This window comes from Colletes gigas, unplaced genomic scaffold, assembly GCF_013123115.1.
Source record: "Colletes gigas isolate AHSC1104 unplaced genomic scaffold, ASM1312311v1 Colletes_gigas_Sc00048, whole genome shotgun sequence".
NCBI lineage: Eukaryota > Metazoa > Arthropoda > Insecta > Hymenoptera > Colletidae > Colletes > Colletes gigas.
Window position 1 is genome coordinate 345,192 of NW_025106677.1, and position 22,296 is coordinate 367,487.

Consider the following 22,296-nt stretch of genomic DNA (forward strand, 5'->3'; position numbering starts at 1 on the left):
TCCATTTTTAAATAAATCGATATTAAGTAGAGTACGTGTACATTTGCATATGATCTCGCCTACGTTTATGTCTGAATGATGAAGAATATCACTCTATCATTCTAAAATTCTAAGGCATAAACATTGAAATAAACCTACTTTTTGATCAAGAAGTTTTTTATAAATTCGAAAATTGTTGGAAATGTTAAAATACAGTCAAGTGTTCACATACTCTGCGAATCATTAATATCGATTTTTTTCGAAAATGAAATTCCCTACAAAAAAATGTTACTCCACTTTTTGGACTTACTTTTTCATTTAGATTCACCCCTTTTCCACTCATAACAACCTGTCCATTATACAGAATGTTTGGCCAGCTCTGAGAAAAATTTTAATGGCAGATTCTAGAGGCCAAAATAAGAGAAAAATCAAGAATACCAATTTGTTGATGGAGGCTTTGTTAAAAAGTTATTAACGTTTGAAGTTCGCCTGTACTGAATTTTTTTCTTGAAAGTGCGTAGGATTTCAAGAGTATGTGTATTCACCAACAATGATTGTAATTGACCCCAGAACCTAGAAATCATTTTTTTAAAACGATACGAAATTTTTTTTTCGCCGAGAAATTTAGACACCTACCCCCTAACGATTTTTCTTAAAAATTTGTTTTCTATGTTTAATAAATTTGTTTGACGCCTTACTGAAAAGTTGTCTAATATACTTTTTTGTATGAACCTATGAGGTCTACTTCAAAAAAAAATTTCATTGAAATATACTCACTATTGTAGTGGTCGTTTGAAGACAGGACCATTTTTATGGGGTTTTTCTCATTTTGAGGGGTCAAGGAGCAACTTTCCAAATATTTTTGAAATTTCCACGTATTCTTCGCCAAAATACGCGTTGTTTGTATTTTGAAACATTAAAAACGTCCAATCTGTTCTGGAGTTATGACATTTTAAAGATTGGCATGAAATTTCGGGAGACCATTTTCAGGCCTCAGATTATATTTTCGGTAAAGAATTTTTTCCTCGAAAATGGTTAGGATTTCAAGGGTATGTTTTTTCACCAAAAATGATTGTATTTGATCCCCCTAGCTAAAAATAATTTTTTTTTGAACTATTTGAAAAAATTTTTCGATGAAAAATTTCAGCATTTACCCGAATTTTTTCCTCGAAAGTGGGTAGGATTTCGGGTGTGTATGTATTCACCGAAAATGATTGTAATTGATCCCCGCAACCAAAAATAATTTTTTTAGAACGATTTGAAATTTTTCAATTTCACTGAAAAATTTGGGCTCCTACCCGAATTTTTGTCTCGAAAGTGGATAGGATTTCGGAGGTATGTGCATTCACCAAAAATGATTGTAATTGACCTCCGTAACCAAAAATAATTTTTCCAGTACCGTTCGAAATTTTTTAATTTAATTTTTTTTAACTTATTAACGAAGTCTCAGTCAAGACATTGATATTCTTGATTTTCGTCTTTTTTTTGTCTCTAGAATCTCTCACTAAAATTTTTCCCAGGTGTGGCCCAACATCCTGTATATTTGATACAGCGTATTTTTGAGTGGTTGTCAAAAGCCAATTAGTCCGAGGCTATTGGCTGTAGGACGCTGATTTGCACCTGGTCCTAAAGAATGTTTTGTATGAATGGAACCCTAGACGCTTATCTATGGCTAGTGACTGGAAATCACGTAGTCGGGGGATGGTTTGTTCAAAAGATTGCATGGCAAAGTTTAGGAGTTTGTCTTCAAGGATTTAGCCACGGTGTAGTGAATGCATGAATGCCTTTTGGTACATAAGAGTATTGTTGTAATAAACCCCACGAAACTTAGCCAGAACTTCGTGACGAGACATATCGTTTAACAATTCCTGATATATTTTAAGAAACCAAACAAAACAGACGGGATAAAAAGATGGAACATCTCGTAATCAGATATAAGAAATATACTTTCAGTATTTTGCGAGCCCACCTTTGTTTTGCAATACTAATATGCTCTTTCAGATAGATTAAAACAGTTTTTAAATAACTATTCTGGAATTGCATCCTACTTCGAAATACAGGTTTTCAAGTCATTAACGTTCTGAAACTATCTGTCTATTCTTCTTGCAAGTTCTCTAAAAACAGTCTCAATTGTGTTTAGAATAGCCATACAAAAACGATCTTTATCACACGTAATCTTACAAAAAAATTTAATATATTAAACGAATTAACACATTGATTGCCACGCCAGTTTTCCACGTCATCCTTATCATTTGTTCAAACTATAGTGTAAAAATTAGAAATGTTCGGTGGTTCAATGGTGTACTTCCTAGTTTCTAGCATTTCTAACGACAGTTAGAAGTAGTGTCATTTAATATTTTACAAAAATTGTTTCCTCATTGTGATCAATTTTAAAACAAGATTTAGTGCCAATTGCTAGTGACCACTATGGCAGGCAACGTGTTAGAGATGATTTATTTTGTGTTCATTTTAAAATATGAGTTATTGTTTCGCATGCACTATCGTTTTGTCCCATACTGTACGCCGTGGAATGCGCTCGGTGTGCTCTTCATACTTGACCATCGCAGCCGACAAATACGTGACTCGGTGCTAAGTGCAACGCAAGCACTTACGCAAAACGAAAGTCGATGTCGTTTCGTTGTTAAAAATTTGTTCAACTGTTCCGCGTGGCTGTAAGACGAAATTTTTGCGCAGAATTTATCTCCATTGTATCGCATTAAAACAAAACAAGTGGATAGTAAAATCATTCTCTCTTACGATTCCATCAGGCACAACAATCACAGTATGATAAATAATCATCGATTCGGAGTCTTAATAATTTACTTGTAGCAGGTAGTCACGAGTATAACTTTCGGTGTCATAATCAGCACGTTACATGGGGTATTCATATTTCATACACGAAACACTACACCGACTCTTCTCCTTTTTTTTCTTTGTTATTCATTCACATTGAAGAAAAGAATATTTCAAATTACTTTCGTTAAAACCTAAAAGTTCGTGTCACATTTTGTACTCTAAAAATTGACACAAACTCATAGAAACAATATGCAAATGAATTGTTCCAGAGTTTTGACATATTTTAACCATGATTGCAACAATTGAGTACTTGCTGAAACACATTTGATTTAAAATTACGGATTAAAAACTATGGATAAACGTCGAATAATATTACAATTTAACAAAATGTATTTTATCAAACGTGACAAATATTGTTTGTAGAGTACTGAGAATATGATAGCCACAAAAGTAAATACAGCCAAGAATAAAGTCGAATAATCAAATGATATAGAATATTTCGACTAAATTGCATAATCGTGTCAGCAAATATACAAGGTGATCGGTCATACCTGGGAAAAATTTAAATGGGAGATTCTAGAGGCTAAAATAAGACGAAAATCAAGAATACTAATTTGTTGATTGAGGCAAGGTATCGTTAAAAAAAATTTTGTCGACCTATTCGAATTTTTTTCTCGAAAGTGCGTAGAATTTCGAGGGTATGTCTATTGACCAAAAATTATTGTAATTGACCCCCTCAAACAAAGACAATTTTTCCAGAACGATTTGAAATTTTTTTTTCGCCGAAAAATTTCATACCTACTCGAATTTTTTTCTCGAAAGTGGATAGGATTTCGAGGGTATGTGTATTCACCAAGAAATTGACCTCTGCAACCGAAAATAATTTTTCCGTAAATGATTTGAAATTTTTTAATAACTTTTTAACGAAGCCTCAATCAACAAATTGATATTCTTGATTTTCATCTTATTTTGGCATCTGAAATCTCCCATTAAACAGTGATTTGTTCTTTCACTATTTATGCAAAATGTAAAAACTTTCTGATGCAAATGAAAATTTGTGTGGACCGTAGCAGGCAAATTATGAAATTATAAATAATTTCATTCTGCTGTTGCTGATCTACATACGTACTAAACGATATACATCCATTTCATTTCGTTTTGGAAAGTTTGAGCCCAAAAAACTGCGACATTATATGTATATAACAAGGGTCGACAACCAGAGGTCATTTACTCTGAGCGAAATAATTTAAATTACATTTTCATTAACACCTTTTGCAGCTGAAACAAATACACATTTTAAATAACAGAAATATGCCATGCCATTTTTCTGCCTGCATCCTTTCTTATTTAATTTGGTGCACTTTGTAAGTTTGACTTTTATAATTATGTATGAAGGTATACAGACTCAATTATTCAAATGGAAAGGAAAAAAGAAATTTTTTTTAAATTAACGAAACACATTTCTATCAGAGTATAAACTAAATACAGAAGTTTAATGTACGTAACTCGGTAATTAGCAATAAATATTAACCTATTTTCTATGTCATAACTTTTGTTTATTTTATGAAGTAAATTTTTACCATGTTACTATTACAAGTAACTTGAATTATAAAGCATGTATTAATTGAGCACCAACATTCGACAAATTAGAATTTTTCTACAATTAGATGCTACGTGCCATCGCCAATAACCATATAATATAACAGTGACAATAATTCAGCACAAAATTTTGAATAATGTAACATATATGTATAATAATGTGTGTGGTATTTCATTTCGATTCCTGATATATGTATAAAGAATCCTGCAACCTTGCTATTTTAATTCAACTAATTTAACCCGAAATTTCATTAATTATGTAATACAAAATTCACGTGGAAACTTTTGGCTTTTTATGATTTTGTCTTTAGGTTTATTTTTTTTTCTCCAGGATATTTATTAAATATTCTGAACCTTGTCCCCATGTGTCTCAAATTATTTAAATTCGCGACGCACAATTCACGATCGATCGATGCCAAGAAAAATTCAATTGTTCGGAAAGATCGATTGCTTGAAATGTACCGAGGTCGTGTGTACCAGTTACTCAGAAATGAGTAAATGTCGTTTGTGATAAAAGTAATCAGTCTACTGCGTTACACCTAGTGTTAAAGAGATCAAGGTATCGAGCACAATGGCGGCCTATGTTACTAAATAATTTTTCCAATACGCAACCAGCCCAAAATGCATCATCGCTTGCGTAACGCGAATTTTTATAACAACGTTACGCACTCTGCATATGAATGTAATCAGGTTCAACATGCATTGCTGCAAACTGTTTTCACGATTACTATCAAGTCCTACTTAAACCGGGTTCTAATACAATATTGTTTATTTCAATCGATTCGAAGTAACCCCATACATACCGAGGAGAAGTAAATCAGTACTCTTGAATTAAGTTAATGGACAAGGTAACATTATTGATATACAACATATTTATCAGTAGAAGAAGTATGATTGGATCATGTGAACCAGACTACAAAGCGATTAATAAAGACATTTACATTTTTTTAAATTTATTAGATGCTTCGTAACTAAGTTTATTCTGGGACGAACGAGACTATGAAAAGCTATGAGAGTTCTTTCACAAATTGTTATCTTCACAGGATAAAAAACTGCTTGAAATTTTGCGGTTCGTGGTGAATTTATTTTACCATAAGACAGGCGGTAAAAAATTAGGATTCCCTTAAACTAAATGACGTCTAACTGTTTGTCTTGAACAAACTATTTTTATTTACACTTTGACTCATTCGTTTTAACACGTTTGAGAAGTATTTTTCCATTCGCGCCGAATGTCCCTGAGGCGTTCCGGGTTATCTTTAACATGTGTTTAAATTATGCGAAAAATAGAAGCATTCGATACTTAGGTGGGTGTACTTATCATTCTTCCAGTATTTCTGATGGTATTAACGTTATTCAAATGTTTATAAATATTTGAATTTATTTGTGGTAAACATTTTAAGAAAGTAGTGTATGTATGTGGAAGTGTCGGCCACCGGTGACCGCCGTGGCCTGAAAGGAAAGATTAACACACTCAACGTGTTGAATTATAAATCATTTAAGAGAAATGACAAACAATGGTTATATATAAACTAATTTAAAGGTAAGACAAATATAGAAACAAGAATTGCACAATGCAAATCATACACGTGGATTAATTAAATTTAAAAGAAAACCAAAAATGAGATTATTTTAGAAGCTTCACATTATACGTACATATTACTTTTGTTCCATTACAAATTTCTATTAATATCTGATATTTAAAAACGAAAACTAATAGATAGATTTTATAATAAACAGTTATTAAGCAAATGAGAGTTAATAATAGACAAAATATATTTTTTATTTTTATTTCTGGCAATGTTTCCTTTGTTCTGGCGAACAGTAGATTTCATTGTTTGATATTAGTTCATAGCTACTTTTTCCAGTTTTATTATTAATATAAATACAATTATTATTGTATTTTCTAAATTCTTTTTCAATTTGATATAATTGTTCATGTTCCCATCGCTTTTGTAAAATGTTTATAATCGTAATCTTAATTGTACATTTATAAGTTATTAATTTTTAATTATTCTGAATATTACTCAAGACGTGTGAGTCGAAATATGACTAAAAATAACTTGTTTTTGACTGACGATTATTCGTCATTTATTTATTATATCGACAAACATACTGTTTCGGATTTCTCCTAAAATATCCAACAAGGGAAAGGCTCAGTGTGGAAACCGCTTCATGGAATGACACTGTAGAAATTGTAGTAAACATGTAGTGTTATAAAATCCTCATAAGTCTCTTCAGAATAGCTTTCGTTTTCTATAATCCCATGGGTACGATGATAGAGTATCTCCTTAGAACGCTTTCAGCTCTGGTTCGAATCCAGTAAGTGTATGAAATTTTTTGTTTTTTCCCCTTCTTCTTATTTTTTAATTATCATAAGAATGTATAGTAATTATTCAGAATCAGCACCTCACCGATTTCGATGATTTTCGAATATGTTATAGAATTCGACATTCTAAACAAGTTTTCCTTATACGTACAGGGTGTTCGGCCACTCCTGGGAAAAATTTTAATAAGGGATCCTGGAGGCCAAAATAAGACGAAAATCAAGAATACCAATTTGTTGATGGAGGCTTCGTTAAAAAGTTATTAACAATTAAATTCAAAAATTTAAAATCGTTCTGGAAAAATTATTGTCGGTTACGGGGGTTAATTACAATCATTTTTGGCGAATACACACACCTCCGAAATCCTATCCACTTTCGAGAAAAAGAATCTGGTAGGTCCTGAAATTTTTAAAAAATTTTCAAATCGTTCTAAAAAAATTATATTCGGTTGCGGGGATCAATTACAACCATTTTTGGTCATTACACATAGCCCCGAAATCGTTCGCACTTTCGAGAAAAAAATTCCTTACCGAAAATCTAATTTTTCAACGAAAAAAGAAATTTCAAATTGTTCTGGAAAAATTATTTTCGGATGCAGAGGTCAATTACAATCATTTTTTGTGAATAGACACGTCACTGAATTCCTATGCACTTTCGAAAAAAAAATTCCAGTAGGTCCTGAAATTTTACATATGAAAACAATGACAAATTGTATATATAAATACATGTATATATCTTCTTTGGCTTTGTTCTTGACATTAACACATTATATCTGCTTATTTTAGTATGAGATGTTCAAAATAACTTTCTTGCATCCGAATACAAGCTTGCAAATGTTTTATCGTCGACTGTCTCAGTTTAACAGTGTAACATATCTGCCATTTCTAAATTAAAGTTACAAACCATTTTCACACATGACGTGTTTCAACAATCTTACAGATACTGTTGTAACGACTTATAAGTAATATTCTACAAAAAAGTATTTACAGAATTAGAATGCTGGACAAATTCTAACGTCGAGTTCTGTTTTTGAATAATCAGATGGAAATAGTTAAATTAATTCCATGGATACAATTTTTAACTGGTTCACATAAACATTTTTTATTTCTTATTTTGTATTGTTATGTTTATTTATTTTTTTATTGTTTAAGAAAAACTAGTTGAAAATGTTGAGTTCCATTACATATTTAAAAATTATGTGCCCCCCATTTTGAGTACTGAACGTACTTATATATAAGGTGTACAAAAAAGTTAAGACCAAACTTATACTACGCGTTACTAAAGTCTAATAAATAACAAAAATTCGTATAAACGTATGTCTGAAAATGCTTTATTAAAAAGATATAAGCTTTCAAAAATATTTATGATTTATCGTGGCAGTTATAACAAATGTTCGAAAATGGCTTCCATTCGTCAAATTAGTGATTGTCAAACTTTCTCAAATATTCCATCTGTATTGAAAACAATAGTAAATGCATTTTGAATACATTCCCGAATTTTGAATTTTGTCTATAAATCTTTGAACACTTACATATTTTCAATAAAGCATTTTCGGACATAAGTTTATATGAACTTTTCTCATCTATTTGATCTCGGCAATACGTAGCATAAGTTTGGTCCCAAACTTTTTGGACACCCGGTATATTCAATATTCAGAATAGGGGATATATCACACCGATTTCGATAATTTACAAATATGTTATAGAACTCGATATTTTGAACTCGTCTTTCTTATACATATAACCTCCGCTCTGCTTTAGTTTTCGAGATATGTACAAAATTCTGTCGGTACTAGTACTTACGTTGGATTTAGTTTGCACGTACGCGATCACAGCAGTGTGTACGTGTGTATGGCGATTGGGTATCCACTGTTTTCATAAACACACCAGCGGTTCGCAATCGACTTTGTTTTCGAGATATTTTAAAAATTCTGTATCGAGAAAAAATATAGCCCAACCTTAACCTAATTCGAGAAAACCAATACTGTTTTGGTTGTACTTCGACCATTAAATATCGGACTTAAACTAAACTACTGCGAACCACTGATGTGTTTCTAAAATAAGAGACACTGCCGCTAACGTGCATGTATAGTAATAATGCAACATAGTAGCTGCGACAAAATTTTGCAAATATCTCAAAACTAAAACCGAACGGAGATATACAGGGTGTTCGGCTACCTCTGGGAAAAATTTCAATGGGAGATTCTAGAGGCCAAAATAAGACGAAAATCAAGAATGCAAATTTGTTGATGGAGGCTTTGTTAAAAAGTTATTAACGTTTAAAGCTCCGGCCGTACTGAATTTTTTTCTCGAAAATGCGCTGGATTTCGGGGGTATGTCTATTCACCAAAAATGATTGTAATTGACCACCGCAATCGAAAATAATATTTCCAAAACGATTTGAAATTTTCTTTTTCCGTCGAAAAATTTCACACCTCGAATTTTTTTCTAGAAAGTGGGTAGGATTTCGGGGATATGTCTATTCACCAAAAATGATTGTAATTGATCCCTGTAACTGAAAATAATTTTTCCAGAGTGATTTGAAATTGTCTAATCTAATTTTTTAGTAACTTTTAAGAAAGCCTCAATCAAGAAATTGATATCCCTGAGTTTCGTTTTATTTTGGCCTCTAGAATCTTTTTTTTAAATTTTTCCCAGGGGTGGCCGAACACTCTATATATGTATTGGAATTTGCATATAGTGTCATTCCAAAAGCAATTTCCAAATCTATGTCATTCCGTTGCGGGTGGACGTAGAATTTGTTGCGATATGAGGATGCTCGTCTGGATCTACGTTGTAAACTGGGATTCCTGAACGGTTGTACACCTTGTGCGCCAGGAACTCAGGGTCATTCGAACGATTAACTTGCAGCAAGTTGATTCACAAGCATTCAAGGAAAAAAATACGCTAACGGGAAAGTCGGAACTTTCCCTCTCTTTTGCTGGTCACTACTCAAGCGTGTCACACGTTCGAATACGAACTTACCGGTCATTTGTAAACCCATCCATATCCAATTGGTAGAAAACCGTTGATAGGAATACGTTTAACTTTGTTTCAAACGAAATTCACTCATTCAAATACGACATATACAACACTTTTACCTCTGTAGTTCGTACACTGTAATGTTTTTAAATAGATTCACTTTTCAATTTACGAAAAACAAGATTTCTGTGAGATTGTTTTTCAATATTCGTTATTGAAACACAATTTGTCATTAATCTAAAGTTTCCTATTTTAAATTCTTTTACAATATTGCGATTTGTACCGCAGCACATCTAATCTATTGATTAATAACATAAAAAAAATAGTTAAATCAGCTTATTTATGTTATTATGATTCAACGTCGTCGCATTAAATACTGTTATTATTAATATTTCATTAGTCTGGCTTTGGTACGAAATTAAACAGATAAAAAAGGAAGAAATATTGGTCGAAATCGGTTTTAACGAGCACGGATATAGCGAGATCACCGCTGTAATAAGCAGATAACCATAATGATTTTAATTTTACGTATATTCTCGTAAACGTTCATCAAAGTGATATATTTAAAACGGGCATTAATTTTCAGATTCATAATAAAATCTCTAATTGGAATTGTGATAATTATTAATTAATATTTTGCTGGTATCAACTATTTAAAGTATGAAAAATGCTTTCAAGCAAATATTATTAAGTTAGTTAAGAAATTCGTACAATTCTCAAGATGTAAATAGAATATAATTCTTTTATGGTAAGAAATCTCTGAATTTTCGACAATTTCGAAATTTTATCCACTGAGGAAATTTTGCAGAGAGCGAAACAGAGATGGTACAAATTTTTTATTTTAAACAAAAAGTTCATTTCTGGTACGTGCGTTCTTTGATAATTATCACCGTGCATTTTACATAAATTTTTGCAGATTTCTATTTCGTTTCCTTTTACGAAATATAATAGCGTAACGTGTCGAAAATGTTCCTTCCAGATGTCCATTTGTAAAACATGTTAAAATAACAAAATAAATCCGGTCTTCAAATTTCTTCGTTCTAGTATGCAGTTGATAGTTATGATAAACGTTAGCTATTGAATAATCATGTTCTCTTAAGATTTTTTATTAACATCACTATTTAAAAAAAAATTTATTGTTATCATCAATGTTTCTCAAATAAAGAATTCATAAAGAATATGTTAAATAGATACATACAAATATGACCAACCGACAAAGTAAAAAAAAAAGAATACAAAGTTAATCGTTCGAAGATGCACGAACATATTGTTCTTTGAGAGTTAATATAGCAAATGGCATATTGTTGTAAGGTATTCACGATCGAAGTAAGTCATAATACAGTTACCAATATTACAGCCAACTGCATCGTTACACGTTAACGAAACTAGCTGTAATGTTGGTGAAATGTTAGGATACTTTCTCGAAAGAACTCTGTTTACGCTTGAAAGCGTCGGTTGTTAAAAGAAACATTGCAATATTGAACAATACTCGAAATTAAATTTGAATGGTTATTCCTTTACGGTAGCTCGAAATTCGTTCTGAAAACGACTCGATTTAGTGAACCTGATCCGAGCATTCGATTATAGAACCGATAGTACAAGGAAGTTGAAACTAATTGGAATAATCGCTTCACTCGAATCGTCTGAAGCGTTCGGTTAAAAAATTCGAGCTGATTATACCTTTAGTATTTTAACTAGATTTGACACTTTCCAAATATTTTATGTGTTTGAATATTAATATTCGAAACATAAGAAGGAAAATTACTAACTCGATGAACTTCGTTTATAGTCTATCAAATACTTATTGAGAACATTTTTCGAATATTAAGTTAGTTGGTCAGTGTAGAAAATTTTCAAATACTCAAATTTTCGAGATATTATACAAGGTGTTCGGCCACTCCTGGGAAAAAATTTTAATGGGAAATTCTAGAGGCCAAAATAAGACGAAAATCAAGAATGTCAATTTCTTGACTGAGGCTTCATTAAAAAGTTATTAACAATTAAATTAACAAATTTCAAATCGTTCTAAAAAAATTATTTTCGGTTGCGGGGGTCAATTACAATCATTTTTGGTGAATAGATATACCCCCGAAATCCTGTACATTTTCGAGAAAAAAATTCAGTACGAGCGGAACTTTAAACGTTAGTAACTTTTTAACAAAGTCTCCATCAACAAATTGGTATTCTTGATTTTCGTCTTATTTTGGCCTCTAGAACCCCCCATTAAAATTTTTCCCAGGAGTGGCCAAACACCTTGTATATGATTTCATTCATGATGAGTAGCACTCGTACTTCTTATAGTAAAAGTAATATTACGAAAGATTAGATGTGTTTTGAGAGACTTTATCATTCGTACACTTACCAATTCTCACTTTGTCGCTTTATAATTTTGTCTATGAATTTATTTAACGAAATTAAAAAGTTTATTTCATCAATTTTTATTGTTTCTTACTAAATAAATTGTCGATGAAACGAATTTCGATTTTAACGTTACTTTAATATTTAAACGTTTTCTAAAATTCCTAATTAAGACACTAAATTGTGTAAATAAACAATCTGTTGATATTTCGACGAACAGTTTTACATGTTAAGATATGTTGCAGATAATTTTATTTTAATATTTTGTTCTAATATCACTCTTTGTTACGACGAGAAAACAATTACAATTTATTCTGTATTGCAGCGTAACAGTAAATTCATAAAGCCAGCGGATGTAGAGTCAGACCTTTCAAACAATCAAGTTTTGCCTATAATCAAGTGCCATTAAGACGGATATTTAATTATTAAACTCATTCGTATCTGCATGACCCTCCAAATCCAGGTATTCTATGACTTTACTACCTGCAATAACATCGAAAGCCAATGCCAGGATGTTTTATGGCGAGTCAGGTATCGCAAGAAACATCTGGGCACCAAGCGCTAACCTGGGCCCGTCGCCGCCTCGCGGAAAACCCCAGACGAGGGAAAATTATTAAAAATAACGGTTACATGCCGCCTCCCATCGATCAACTTCGCCTACCAACTGATGGGCCAGTATATTTGCACTATCTGATCAATATTAGACCGATGCTGCCTCTCATGACCTTGGGTCCGCCCATGGCAAGGTTAACTGCTTGGGCAACTTTGGGCCAGAGAGTAGATCAGAATTAACTCTAAACCATCAATCATCACTAGTATTTCAAGACTGTATACATTTTGGCTATCCGACTTAGAATAAATAATTGTTGTTAGTTACAAGATTCCACTGAGTGTGATTAACGTTTTACCTGCCATATCCCACAACTATTCACTCGTCATTAACGTTGACGTGTGAAGCTAAGCATATTAGAAAGCTTCTTTCAGCGAATTAAATTATTTTGCTCAACCCCTTAACACTCTTAGTATTACCTAATTCATTACATCAGTTTTCTATTAGATTCGTGTCTGAAAATTGGCATGAAATATCTAAAATTTTTGTGTAATTGTACGATATAGACTTTATGTTTGGGATTATCTTAATAAAACTTAACACTAGATTTAGTCAAATTCCACATTTAAAGTTACAGAACTCATAACTATTATTTATTAGCAATTTATATCGAATTCGATTAAGGTAACGGTACGAATATACTTCCTCATTAAAAGAAAAATCGCATTCCCACATAACCATAAATGAAAAGAGTTTCAACACAGATATGTACAATCAGTGCCCGTAAATCTAGGGTTAATCGTATTCTGAATCCCCATATTCGTTACATTTTTACTGGCATTATTCTTTATAAGGTTTAAATGTAATAAAATAAAAAGGAACACACAACAAATTACAATATTTAACACTGTTTTCAAATATTTCAAATATTCTCTGATACGAAGTTAGTATAAATAGTTTAATAGTGTTGCTCTTAACATTGTATTATATATTTTTCTTGGGCGTACTTCTGGGATCCAATAATTATGTGGTTTTCTATTAAACGTAAATTGCAACCGCCATACATAATATGAATTATTGATGATTCGTAGTTGAATCAATTTTATATGTCTCACTCTTATTTTCATTATTATAAGTAATACATATTTTTGTTCATTGTGCCATCTATAAAAAGAAGTTCACAACAAGAATCACATCATTTTAAAATATCTTTGACGCATGTCTTTTAGCAAGAAATTCATCCGTTCTATCCATATTCGTAAAGCGTTTTGCAAATTGTTTGTGGACGCACTGTCTTTCCATATTCATTAACAAACTCGTAGTAATCTTTTATGCGTCAACTTTGGGATTTTATTTTATTTTTCACATAATGATATGTTTATTCCAAATATTAAGCGCGTTTGATTGGCCCGATTTTCGCGCAAATATATAATACAATAATATCGGTACTGTTTACTTAAATTAAGCTAACCATCAATTTCTCGATCCGTTCTGTTCTTTTCCCTGTCGAAAATTCACGTTCCATTTTTCAACTAACGAAGTATTATTTAATGTCTATTGAAACAGAGCATACCCCGTGTACTGTATTCACAAACATACGTGATATGCGAATTAATTGATTATATAGGCCACGCAACGTGTCGTATATCCAAACGTCCGAATATTAAATTAACATCAAAATTAGATATCGTTTAAAATATATTGTGCATGAAACATTATAGATGAAACAAATGAACTTTATACTTTCGTTAACTGGACTCGATACAGTAATGCAATATACAGGGTGTTCGGCCACCCCAGGGAAAAATTTTAATGGGGGATTCTAGAGGCCAAAATAAGACGAAAATCAAGAATACCAATTTGTTGATGGAGGCTTCGTTAAAAAGTTATTAACAATTAAATTCAAAAATTTCAAATCGTTCTGGAAAAAATTATTTTCGGCTGTGAGGGTCAATTACAATTATTTTTTACCATTACACATATCCCCGAAATCCTACGCACTTTCGAGAAAAAAATTCCTTACCGAAAATCTAATTAGGCGCCCAAAGTTGACGAAAAAATAAACTTTCAAATTGTTCTCGAAAAATTATTTTCGGTTGCGAGGGTCAATTACAATAATTTTTGGTGAATAGACATACCCCCGAAATCCTACCCACATTCTAAACAAAAATTCGAGTAGGTGTGAAATTTTTCGACGGAAAAAAAATTTTCAAATCATTTTGGAAAAATTATTTTCGGTTGCGGTGGTTAATTACAATCATTTTTGGTGGATAGACATACCCCCGAAATTTTGCGCATTTTGGGGGAAAAAATTCAGTACGGGCGGAACTTTAAACGTTAATAACTTTTTAACGAAGCCTCCATCAACAAATTGGTATTCTTGATTTTCGTCGTATTTTGGCCTCTAGAATCCCCTATTAAAATTTTTAACAGGGTTGGCCGAACACCCTGTATATCACGATTATTTTATCCTTCTTCGTAGAATAGTAAGTTGGTATTCTGTGATTTTTTTAAATGCAGTATAACGCAAAGTATAAGATCCAAACGTTTGGAATTTGACATGTACATACGTTCATATTCCAAGTGAAGTATATACAAATGTTTATGCAATTATTTCATACATTTAAAAAATTTGTCTCCATTTTTGCCACGATTTTACGTTCAACTCATCCTAGACGTATTCGATCTATGTATAAAAATCTTAATACGAGTGTGGCTGTCGCCCATGAAAATTATAATTTGACAAAATGCCGTCCATCTAAATACGAAACATTGATCCTTTTCATAAACTTTTAAACTTTTAGGTACTTTAAACCCTTGACGTACGATTTAATTCCAAATAATTGTTTAAGTGTATACTATTCAATTTTATTTAAATTTCTTCATACAAGAAGAATAGATTTTTACGATTGAAAAAATGTGTTGATTTTAATATATAAGACTTGATGTCGAGTGTGGCCTCATGATTGTGAAACTTGATATTAAAAAATAGTGACAAAAGTTATTGCGGATATCGATTGAACACGTTGACTTACACTGGTGGTCACTGGTACCGGATACTTCAAGCTTACAATGTTTCTCAAAATCGTTTATAATGAAATAACGCTGCTATCATGATAATATATGTAGAATAGACCACTATTGAATTATTGAATATTTCTATTTGTCGTGTTATAAATCGAATAAATGTCGTGGACATCTTTAAATACGAAACTGAAATAAGGAGTTGGCTACTTTGTATCTGTTTAAAATTCGATTGCACCTGGAGAAAATCGATTTTTTGATAACACTAGAACTACTAAAGCAGTAAAAATGACTCATTTGTAATTTCCAATAAAAATTGTTACAAAACTCGCGTGGGTCTTTGTAAAATCCTGGTTTTCTATATTACGAATAAATGCACTATAATTGTCAATTGTAAGCGTTAAACAAGATTACTCTCCTTTAGAGTTGCTCGCTGTATTTGTGACACGTGCCACGTTTATGGTATAGGTAAATTGTGATTTCGCAGGATCGTTAGTTTCTTTGGGACGAAAAGGTGTCTCAAAGTTCAATGCATGATCGTGTACGAGTGTGTCGTCGTGTAGATGCGTCAATAGAAACTGGTGGTGGGAGAAGTTGTCCCGGCCGCTCACGCGACCAGGTATAAGGAACTCTGGTTGGTCCCAAGTGAGCTCAGTCTACCTTTCGTTAGTTGGCTCGTCTTAAAAGTGACTGGCCCACATATCATCCCCTTAGTAATCTTCGACGAGTGTTGGCGTTCGCGTTGACCGACACTGCGGATAAAAAGACGGACGATCGATTAACTGCTTCCCCGGGTCGTTTAAAGGCCTTATCCTCGACGAGTCGATTTAGAGTCGGATTTTTTGGAATTTCCGCCGGTGAGTTTTCGCAATTTTTTACGAGGTTTACGGGTCGCTCTGTTCGGGATTTTAACGAGTACGTTTCTATCGAGTACGGTCCAAACCTACAGTGTACAGTGATGCTGATGCTCATCATCCTTCCTGATCCGTTATAAAGTTATCTCGATAAAATCGATTCGTTCAGTTTTTTTTCTCTCGCGTTACCTATGAAACTTGTGTGTTCGTTCTCGTGAAATTAAAATTTGGTGGATTCTTCGTGCAAGATCAACTTGAAAATATAGAATAAGATTGTTCTCTACTAATTGTTCCTTATCAAGAATAATATCTATCGGCTAATTATAAGTTATAACTAGACTGCGGATATGTATGCAATTATGAGAAATTTAAATTTTCAACAATATAAGAAATATTTCGAGCAAGATACGAATTATTTTATTTAAGAGCTGAGACAACTCTCTACAAAGTTCCCAGTCCATTAATTGTATTAATAAAAAGATTAGAGTAGTTTTGGAAATAGAGATAAATTAGCTTGTAAATTTTATTAGAGTGTAATTTTCAAACTTCATTTTAGAACAAAATTTTATCGTATATATTCAATTTGTTTTTGCACAAAAAATCGTCCAGTATTTGGTTGTGCGACAATTGTTGGAACACTTTGTAGAACGGTGCACCTTAGTATAAAATTGTACTGTGTTGCCATTGGCGAGTGATCGGAGTAAAATAGCCGCTACGCGATTTGTCTGTATGTATAGTGCATTTACCGGAACGTGCTACTTTGCAAACTCTTGATCCGATAATCGTGTCCGGGCAGTGGCTTGGTTTCTCGAAGTGCTTTGCTTACGCGTTCGGAGATTTAAGCTTTCCAAGCAGCTTTCGTTTTACGTTCAACTTTCTGTTTTGACCGTGTGCTTACGCTTTCATTTCCTTCCCTATAAACGATTCGAATTCGTTGTTTTCAAACGAAACCATAGTTCTGCAGCGATCATACGCTGTAGGATTTGCATTGTACGAATAGAATACTCGATTGAATTAAGTCGATGGAAAGACGATAAGATTCTAATCATGCCGCAAATGTATATAGCAACATTCTGAGAAAGCTTATAACAATGTTTTAGAAATAATTGTTAATTAAGTATTTTCGATCGATAAAGTAAACTCTCTTTCGCGAGTTCTCGATTTGCTCTTGGAATGAAAAAGCAATCGTGGCACTCCAAGAATTCAAACTGTACAGTTATCCAACGCATTAACAGTTTAACACTCCCAAAGTCGTTCTTCGATTATATGATTCCACGAGCAACAGAGTTCAGCATTTTCATTTCGATCGTCTTAATTCATACAAACGTTTTAAATTGGTGTTTACGTACGTATTTCTTTTTTCTTTGTCCTTTCCCCACGGCCAGATTGAACTTGGAACCAATTGTCGATTACTACGGAATGGGTAAGCCAAAGATTCAAGCAAATTTCTATTTCATTCGCGCTCGTTCGCCGTTAGAATCTCACGCTTGCTCAGATTCGCTTAATTATGAGCCAAACGTGGCTCGTCGCTGAATTTCTGTCCAATTAATATCGCCTCTGAACGGAACTAATCGAAGTAAGGGCTCGCGAGGTCTAACATAGCGTAGAACTGTTCGAGTGCTCGACGCAGACGGTCCGTGGCAAGTGCTCGAACGATCGAGAACCTGCGTTCGCTTGTTCGGAACTGGCGCTGGGGTTATACTGGGTATCTGACAAATTGAAATTCAAAAAATTTTGTAACTTTTTCAGTATTCGAACAATTCTCTGTCGAGCACGTTTTCGACGAAACTTCCGCGTTCGAAATTTGTTGAAACGCGACGACCGAAAACATGTAATTTCTCGTCGTTGTATTTCCCGTACTGTGAACACCATTTCGGAGCAAAACCAATTGCAATAAGAGCTCGTATACATCAACCGTAATACGGAATCAGAGCAGAATAAAATTCCCCGAGAAATCGGAGAAAGCCATTATCAATAATGCCGCGAGACAATTAGGTTTTATCAAACGTTTTTCGCAACATCTTAAAAAGAAAAAACCATCAGGCTTACACGGTGTTGCGCAACTTTTGTGTCTGTTCTCACCTCGAATACGCGAACGTAATTTAGTAATGTCATAAGGTGAATTATACCGTGCTCTCGAAAGAGTTCGACGTCGATTTTTGCGGTTTGTTGCGTACAGACTGAATTAACGTAAAAACAAAATCGATCGCGACTTTCTTTCTGTTAACCGTCTTGATATAAAAATTTTTTGAAATTTGTAGCGCTAAATGGGGTATAAATTAATATTTATAATTTTATAACTACAGCCTTTGTTTTGTTTTATTACCATTATTCGTTAGAGACTTATGATTCGTTCAGGTCACAGTAAAATTCTCAGAAAATAAAAATCTGAATAAAATTTCAGAGTCTAAGTAAATGTTGGTATAAATCGGATAACAGAATGAAGAATGTAAATTTAACAATATAACAAATCACCTTATTAATACGTTAAATACTTTTAAATTCACTGTAATTGAAATTGCTGTAAAGTAACAAATACATCGTTGAACTATTCGATACTTGGAATTTTCATGCTATAAGTGGAATAAATAATTAAAACATATGGCAAAATGATATACACAACGTGTTAAAGGTTTTTCTCATAATCACATGTAGAAAAGATCACCGTCACCACTAATTTTGTCGGGTATATGAATGAAATGCATTTAATGACTAAACAAGTTTTTATTTCGTGCAAAAAGTGCACTATAACGAAACAGTGTTAAACGAGCTAGCGTTAAACTGCGTCTTACTGTATTTTATAATCATTTGATATGTATCGACTGAATATAATTAATGGTCTCGTTATAATTATTCTCGATTAACTGATTACAATCATTGCTCCAGACCTTTACATAACCTTTTTCATTGCCCGATCGTATAAAATTAACGTACTGGATTCAAATCCTACTGTCAGAGTCTGTAAACGATAGTAAACTCTGTGTTCCATGTCATTAACTCTTCCCAATGTATTATAGAGTAAAGCCTCGTTAATCCAGTGTAATTGGAGAAAGAAGCGATTCGGATTAAACGATAATCCGAATTAGTAAACTAAAAGAGACAAAATTTCAGCACACCTATAATGGACAATTTAAAAACCTTATCGTATCACAATAAATTTATTCATCGACAGAAGACTTGCAAATTATATTCGCTTTTAAACGTAATAATGCAAATTTCAAGGAGCTGCCAAGTTGTGTTTAAAGAGACGTCTGCTGCTATTCTTTAATTAGAATCACCTTCGCAGTTCTTAGATGTTCAGAATGTGCTTGCAATTCTCGATTCCTTAAAGAACTATAATTGTTCATAGCATCGATGATAAGAAAGAAATGTCCAAATTTATACTGTTGAACCATTACTATTGTTATATTTGAAGAATATTCGAGAAAACGTTTCTATCGATACTAAAATTCATTTCAATATCATGTAGTTTTTAAAGCATCAGATTGATACAAACAAGTGAATTGTAATTTATTTTTATAATTTTTTTATATCATATTATAACTAAACAAAATATTATATTCAGCAATAATTTACTGGTTCTTTCTAATCTGGAATATCCAAATTTTTGTTTAGAATCTTCTTCTTCCTCACTTTTTGTTATTGTGTTCTGTTGTATTTCAGTCTCTTTCATTTACAATTATTCATCGACCGATACTGTGCCTTTTATTTTCTTAATTGGAGACTTTTCTGTAACTGAATAAATCAAATCAATCGGACAGGCGAATCGAATCGAGCACGCAAATCGCTTCGAGCTACTACGATGCTTAGTATAATGATCCCGCGTCTGTTGACTTAACTTTTTTCCCGTCGTTTAAACGCGGAGTCATTCCCACCATTATTTTTTTCTTCGGTGTGAAAGACCCGTCGTTTCGAGAGGCAACTGTGAATTTAAAAACCGGTTAGAGCCTAACTTCAAAGACGATACCGGGCCCAATGTGGCAAATACTCATACAAACTAAACATTTTTATATGTATATTTAACTGTATCGCCGTGACAGTATTATAGAGTAATAAAACTATGTCCAAAAATTTTGTTTAATCTCCTTGTTAGTAATCGAATGGTGGACTTTCGATCCATTTTGATCCGAATCTAAATTTGAACATTTCAGTATGCATTTCTATTTGAATTTTTATATTATCGTTAATTTCACAAGCTCGTTTAAATATTAATATTATCGCTGTTATTTATTACAAACCAAAACTTCCAAGCTCTCAAAGAAATGATTTGAATGGGACTAATGAGACTTGTTTCTTGCTTTTCTCGTTCACTGTCGGTATATTCCCATTTCTACAATTGTCACGTCCCGGTTCTGATCTTTCGTCAATAAGCGAGGGAATATTGTTTGACGAGAAGTACTTCTCAGTGTCGTTCTCGTGCTCGGATGGAAATAACTTGAAACGCGATGGAGTAACGTGGTAACAGCACGCGTACAGAGGAATAAGAGGTTTGCATGAATTTGACCCGAAGTGGCGGTTTGAATTGTCTAATCGGTTGTTAAGGAGGAAATTTCATTGTGTCCCGTGGCAGTTCTAGCTTGGCACTGGTGTGGTCGCCAGCCTCTCTAAGGGTCATCGCCCACGACATTGATACTGCTCAATTACTGAGTCACCCATGTTTGTAGCAAAGGATACCGAGAAATAAATCGTGAACGAATTAATTACACATTACAATTTAATCGATACTAAGTTAATTGCTTGTTTAAGGGGGTATTCTCCTCCGAAGACGTTGCTCTTAGGCGATTATTGTGATACAGAATTGTCAGTTTCTATTAGATTAAGGAATTTAATATTCTTCGTACGTATTGAAATGTGTTTCAAGAAATAACAGTATCATTTTTATATACTTAAAATTACTATTACTTATGTTATTACATGTTTGCTGAAATCAGTTTAGATGGCTTCCACAATATCTCAACACAGGGTTAATCAAAACAGGTACATCTTTATCTTTCGAACTAGAATTATATTAATATTTCCAATAGTTTTGTTTTTCGATAAAAAAAATGCTTACTTTCTAGCAAATAAAGGAATTTAATATTTTTCGTACATGTTGGAATATGTCTCAAGAAAGAACAGTATCATTTTTATGTACTTATATTTACTATTACTCATGCTATTACATGTTTGTTGAAGTGTACCATATTACATGACTTCTACGATTCACGTTGTCGGGTACTGAAACGAAAAATCCAAGATAATTTTAATTTTTATGAATATGATTATCTTTTCAACTAGAATACAATTAGAAATACATGTTTTGATAAAATGGCAACCTTGGGAAACCAAACAAATTTTATCGCGAACATTGTAACTTTTGCATTAAAAACAAAACTATTGGAAATATTGATATAATTCTAGTTCGAAAGATAAAGATGTACCTGTGTTGAGATATCGTGGAAGCCATCTAAACTGATATATTTCAGCAAACATGTAATAAGATAAGTAATAGTAAATTTAAGTATATAAAAATGATACTGTTCTTTCTTGAAACATATTCCAACATGTACGTAAAATATTAAATTCCTTAATCTGTTAGAAAGTAAGCATTTTTTATCGAAAAACTGCCTAGGAACGATGTCTCTAAAGGAGAATACTCCTTTATGGGGCTACGACAGAGTGATGAAATGCAAAATAAGACAAATCTTTCGAAAGTAATTTTTTTTTAAGACGAATAATGTTTATCTATGAATGAAATTTACATATTAATAAATTTTATTATAAACTTTTGATTCGTCTAAACTGGTGGAGAAGACCAAATCATTATGGCTTTGTATAGTTACTAATATTTT

General features: G+C 32.7%; 1 protein-coding gene across 4 annotated transcripts in view; it reads left to right on the top strand.

Moving 5' to 3' along the window:
• LOC122403302 (putative fatty acyl-CoA reductase CG5065) overlaps nt 1-22,296 on the top strand; it is a 97,436-nt gene that overhangs the window by 24,842 nt on the left and 50,298 nt on the right. Inside the window, exons 1-2 of one of the 4 annotated variants that reach the window (XM_043406756.1) lie at nt 16,261-16,468; nt 17,851-17,888. The exons of 2 other annotated variants lie outside the window; for them this stretch is intronic. The gene's annotated coding sequence lies outside the window, so the exon portion shown is untranslated. Of the gene's footprint in view, nt 1-16,260; nt 16,469-17,850; nt 17,889-22,296 lie in introns of those variants that run through there. One more of the 4 variants, XM_043406760.1, reaches the window with a different exon arrangement.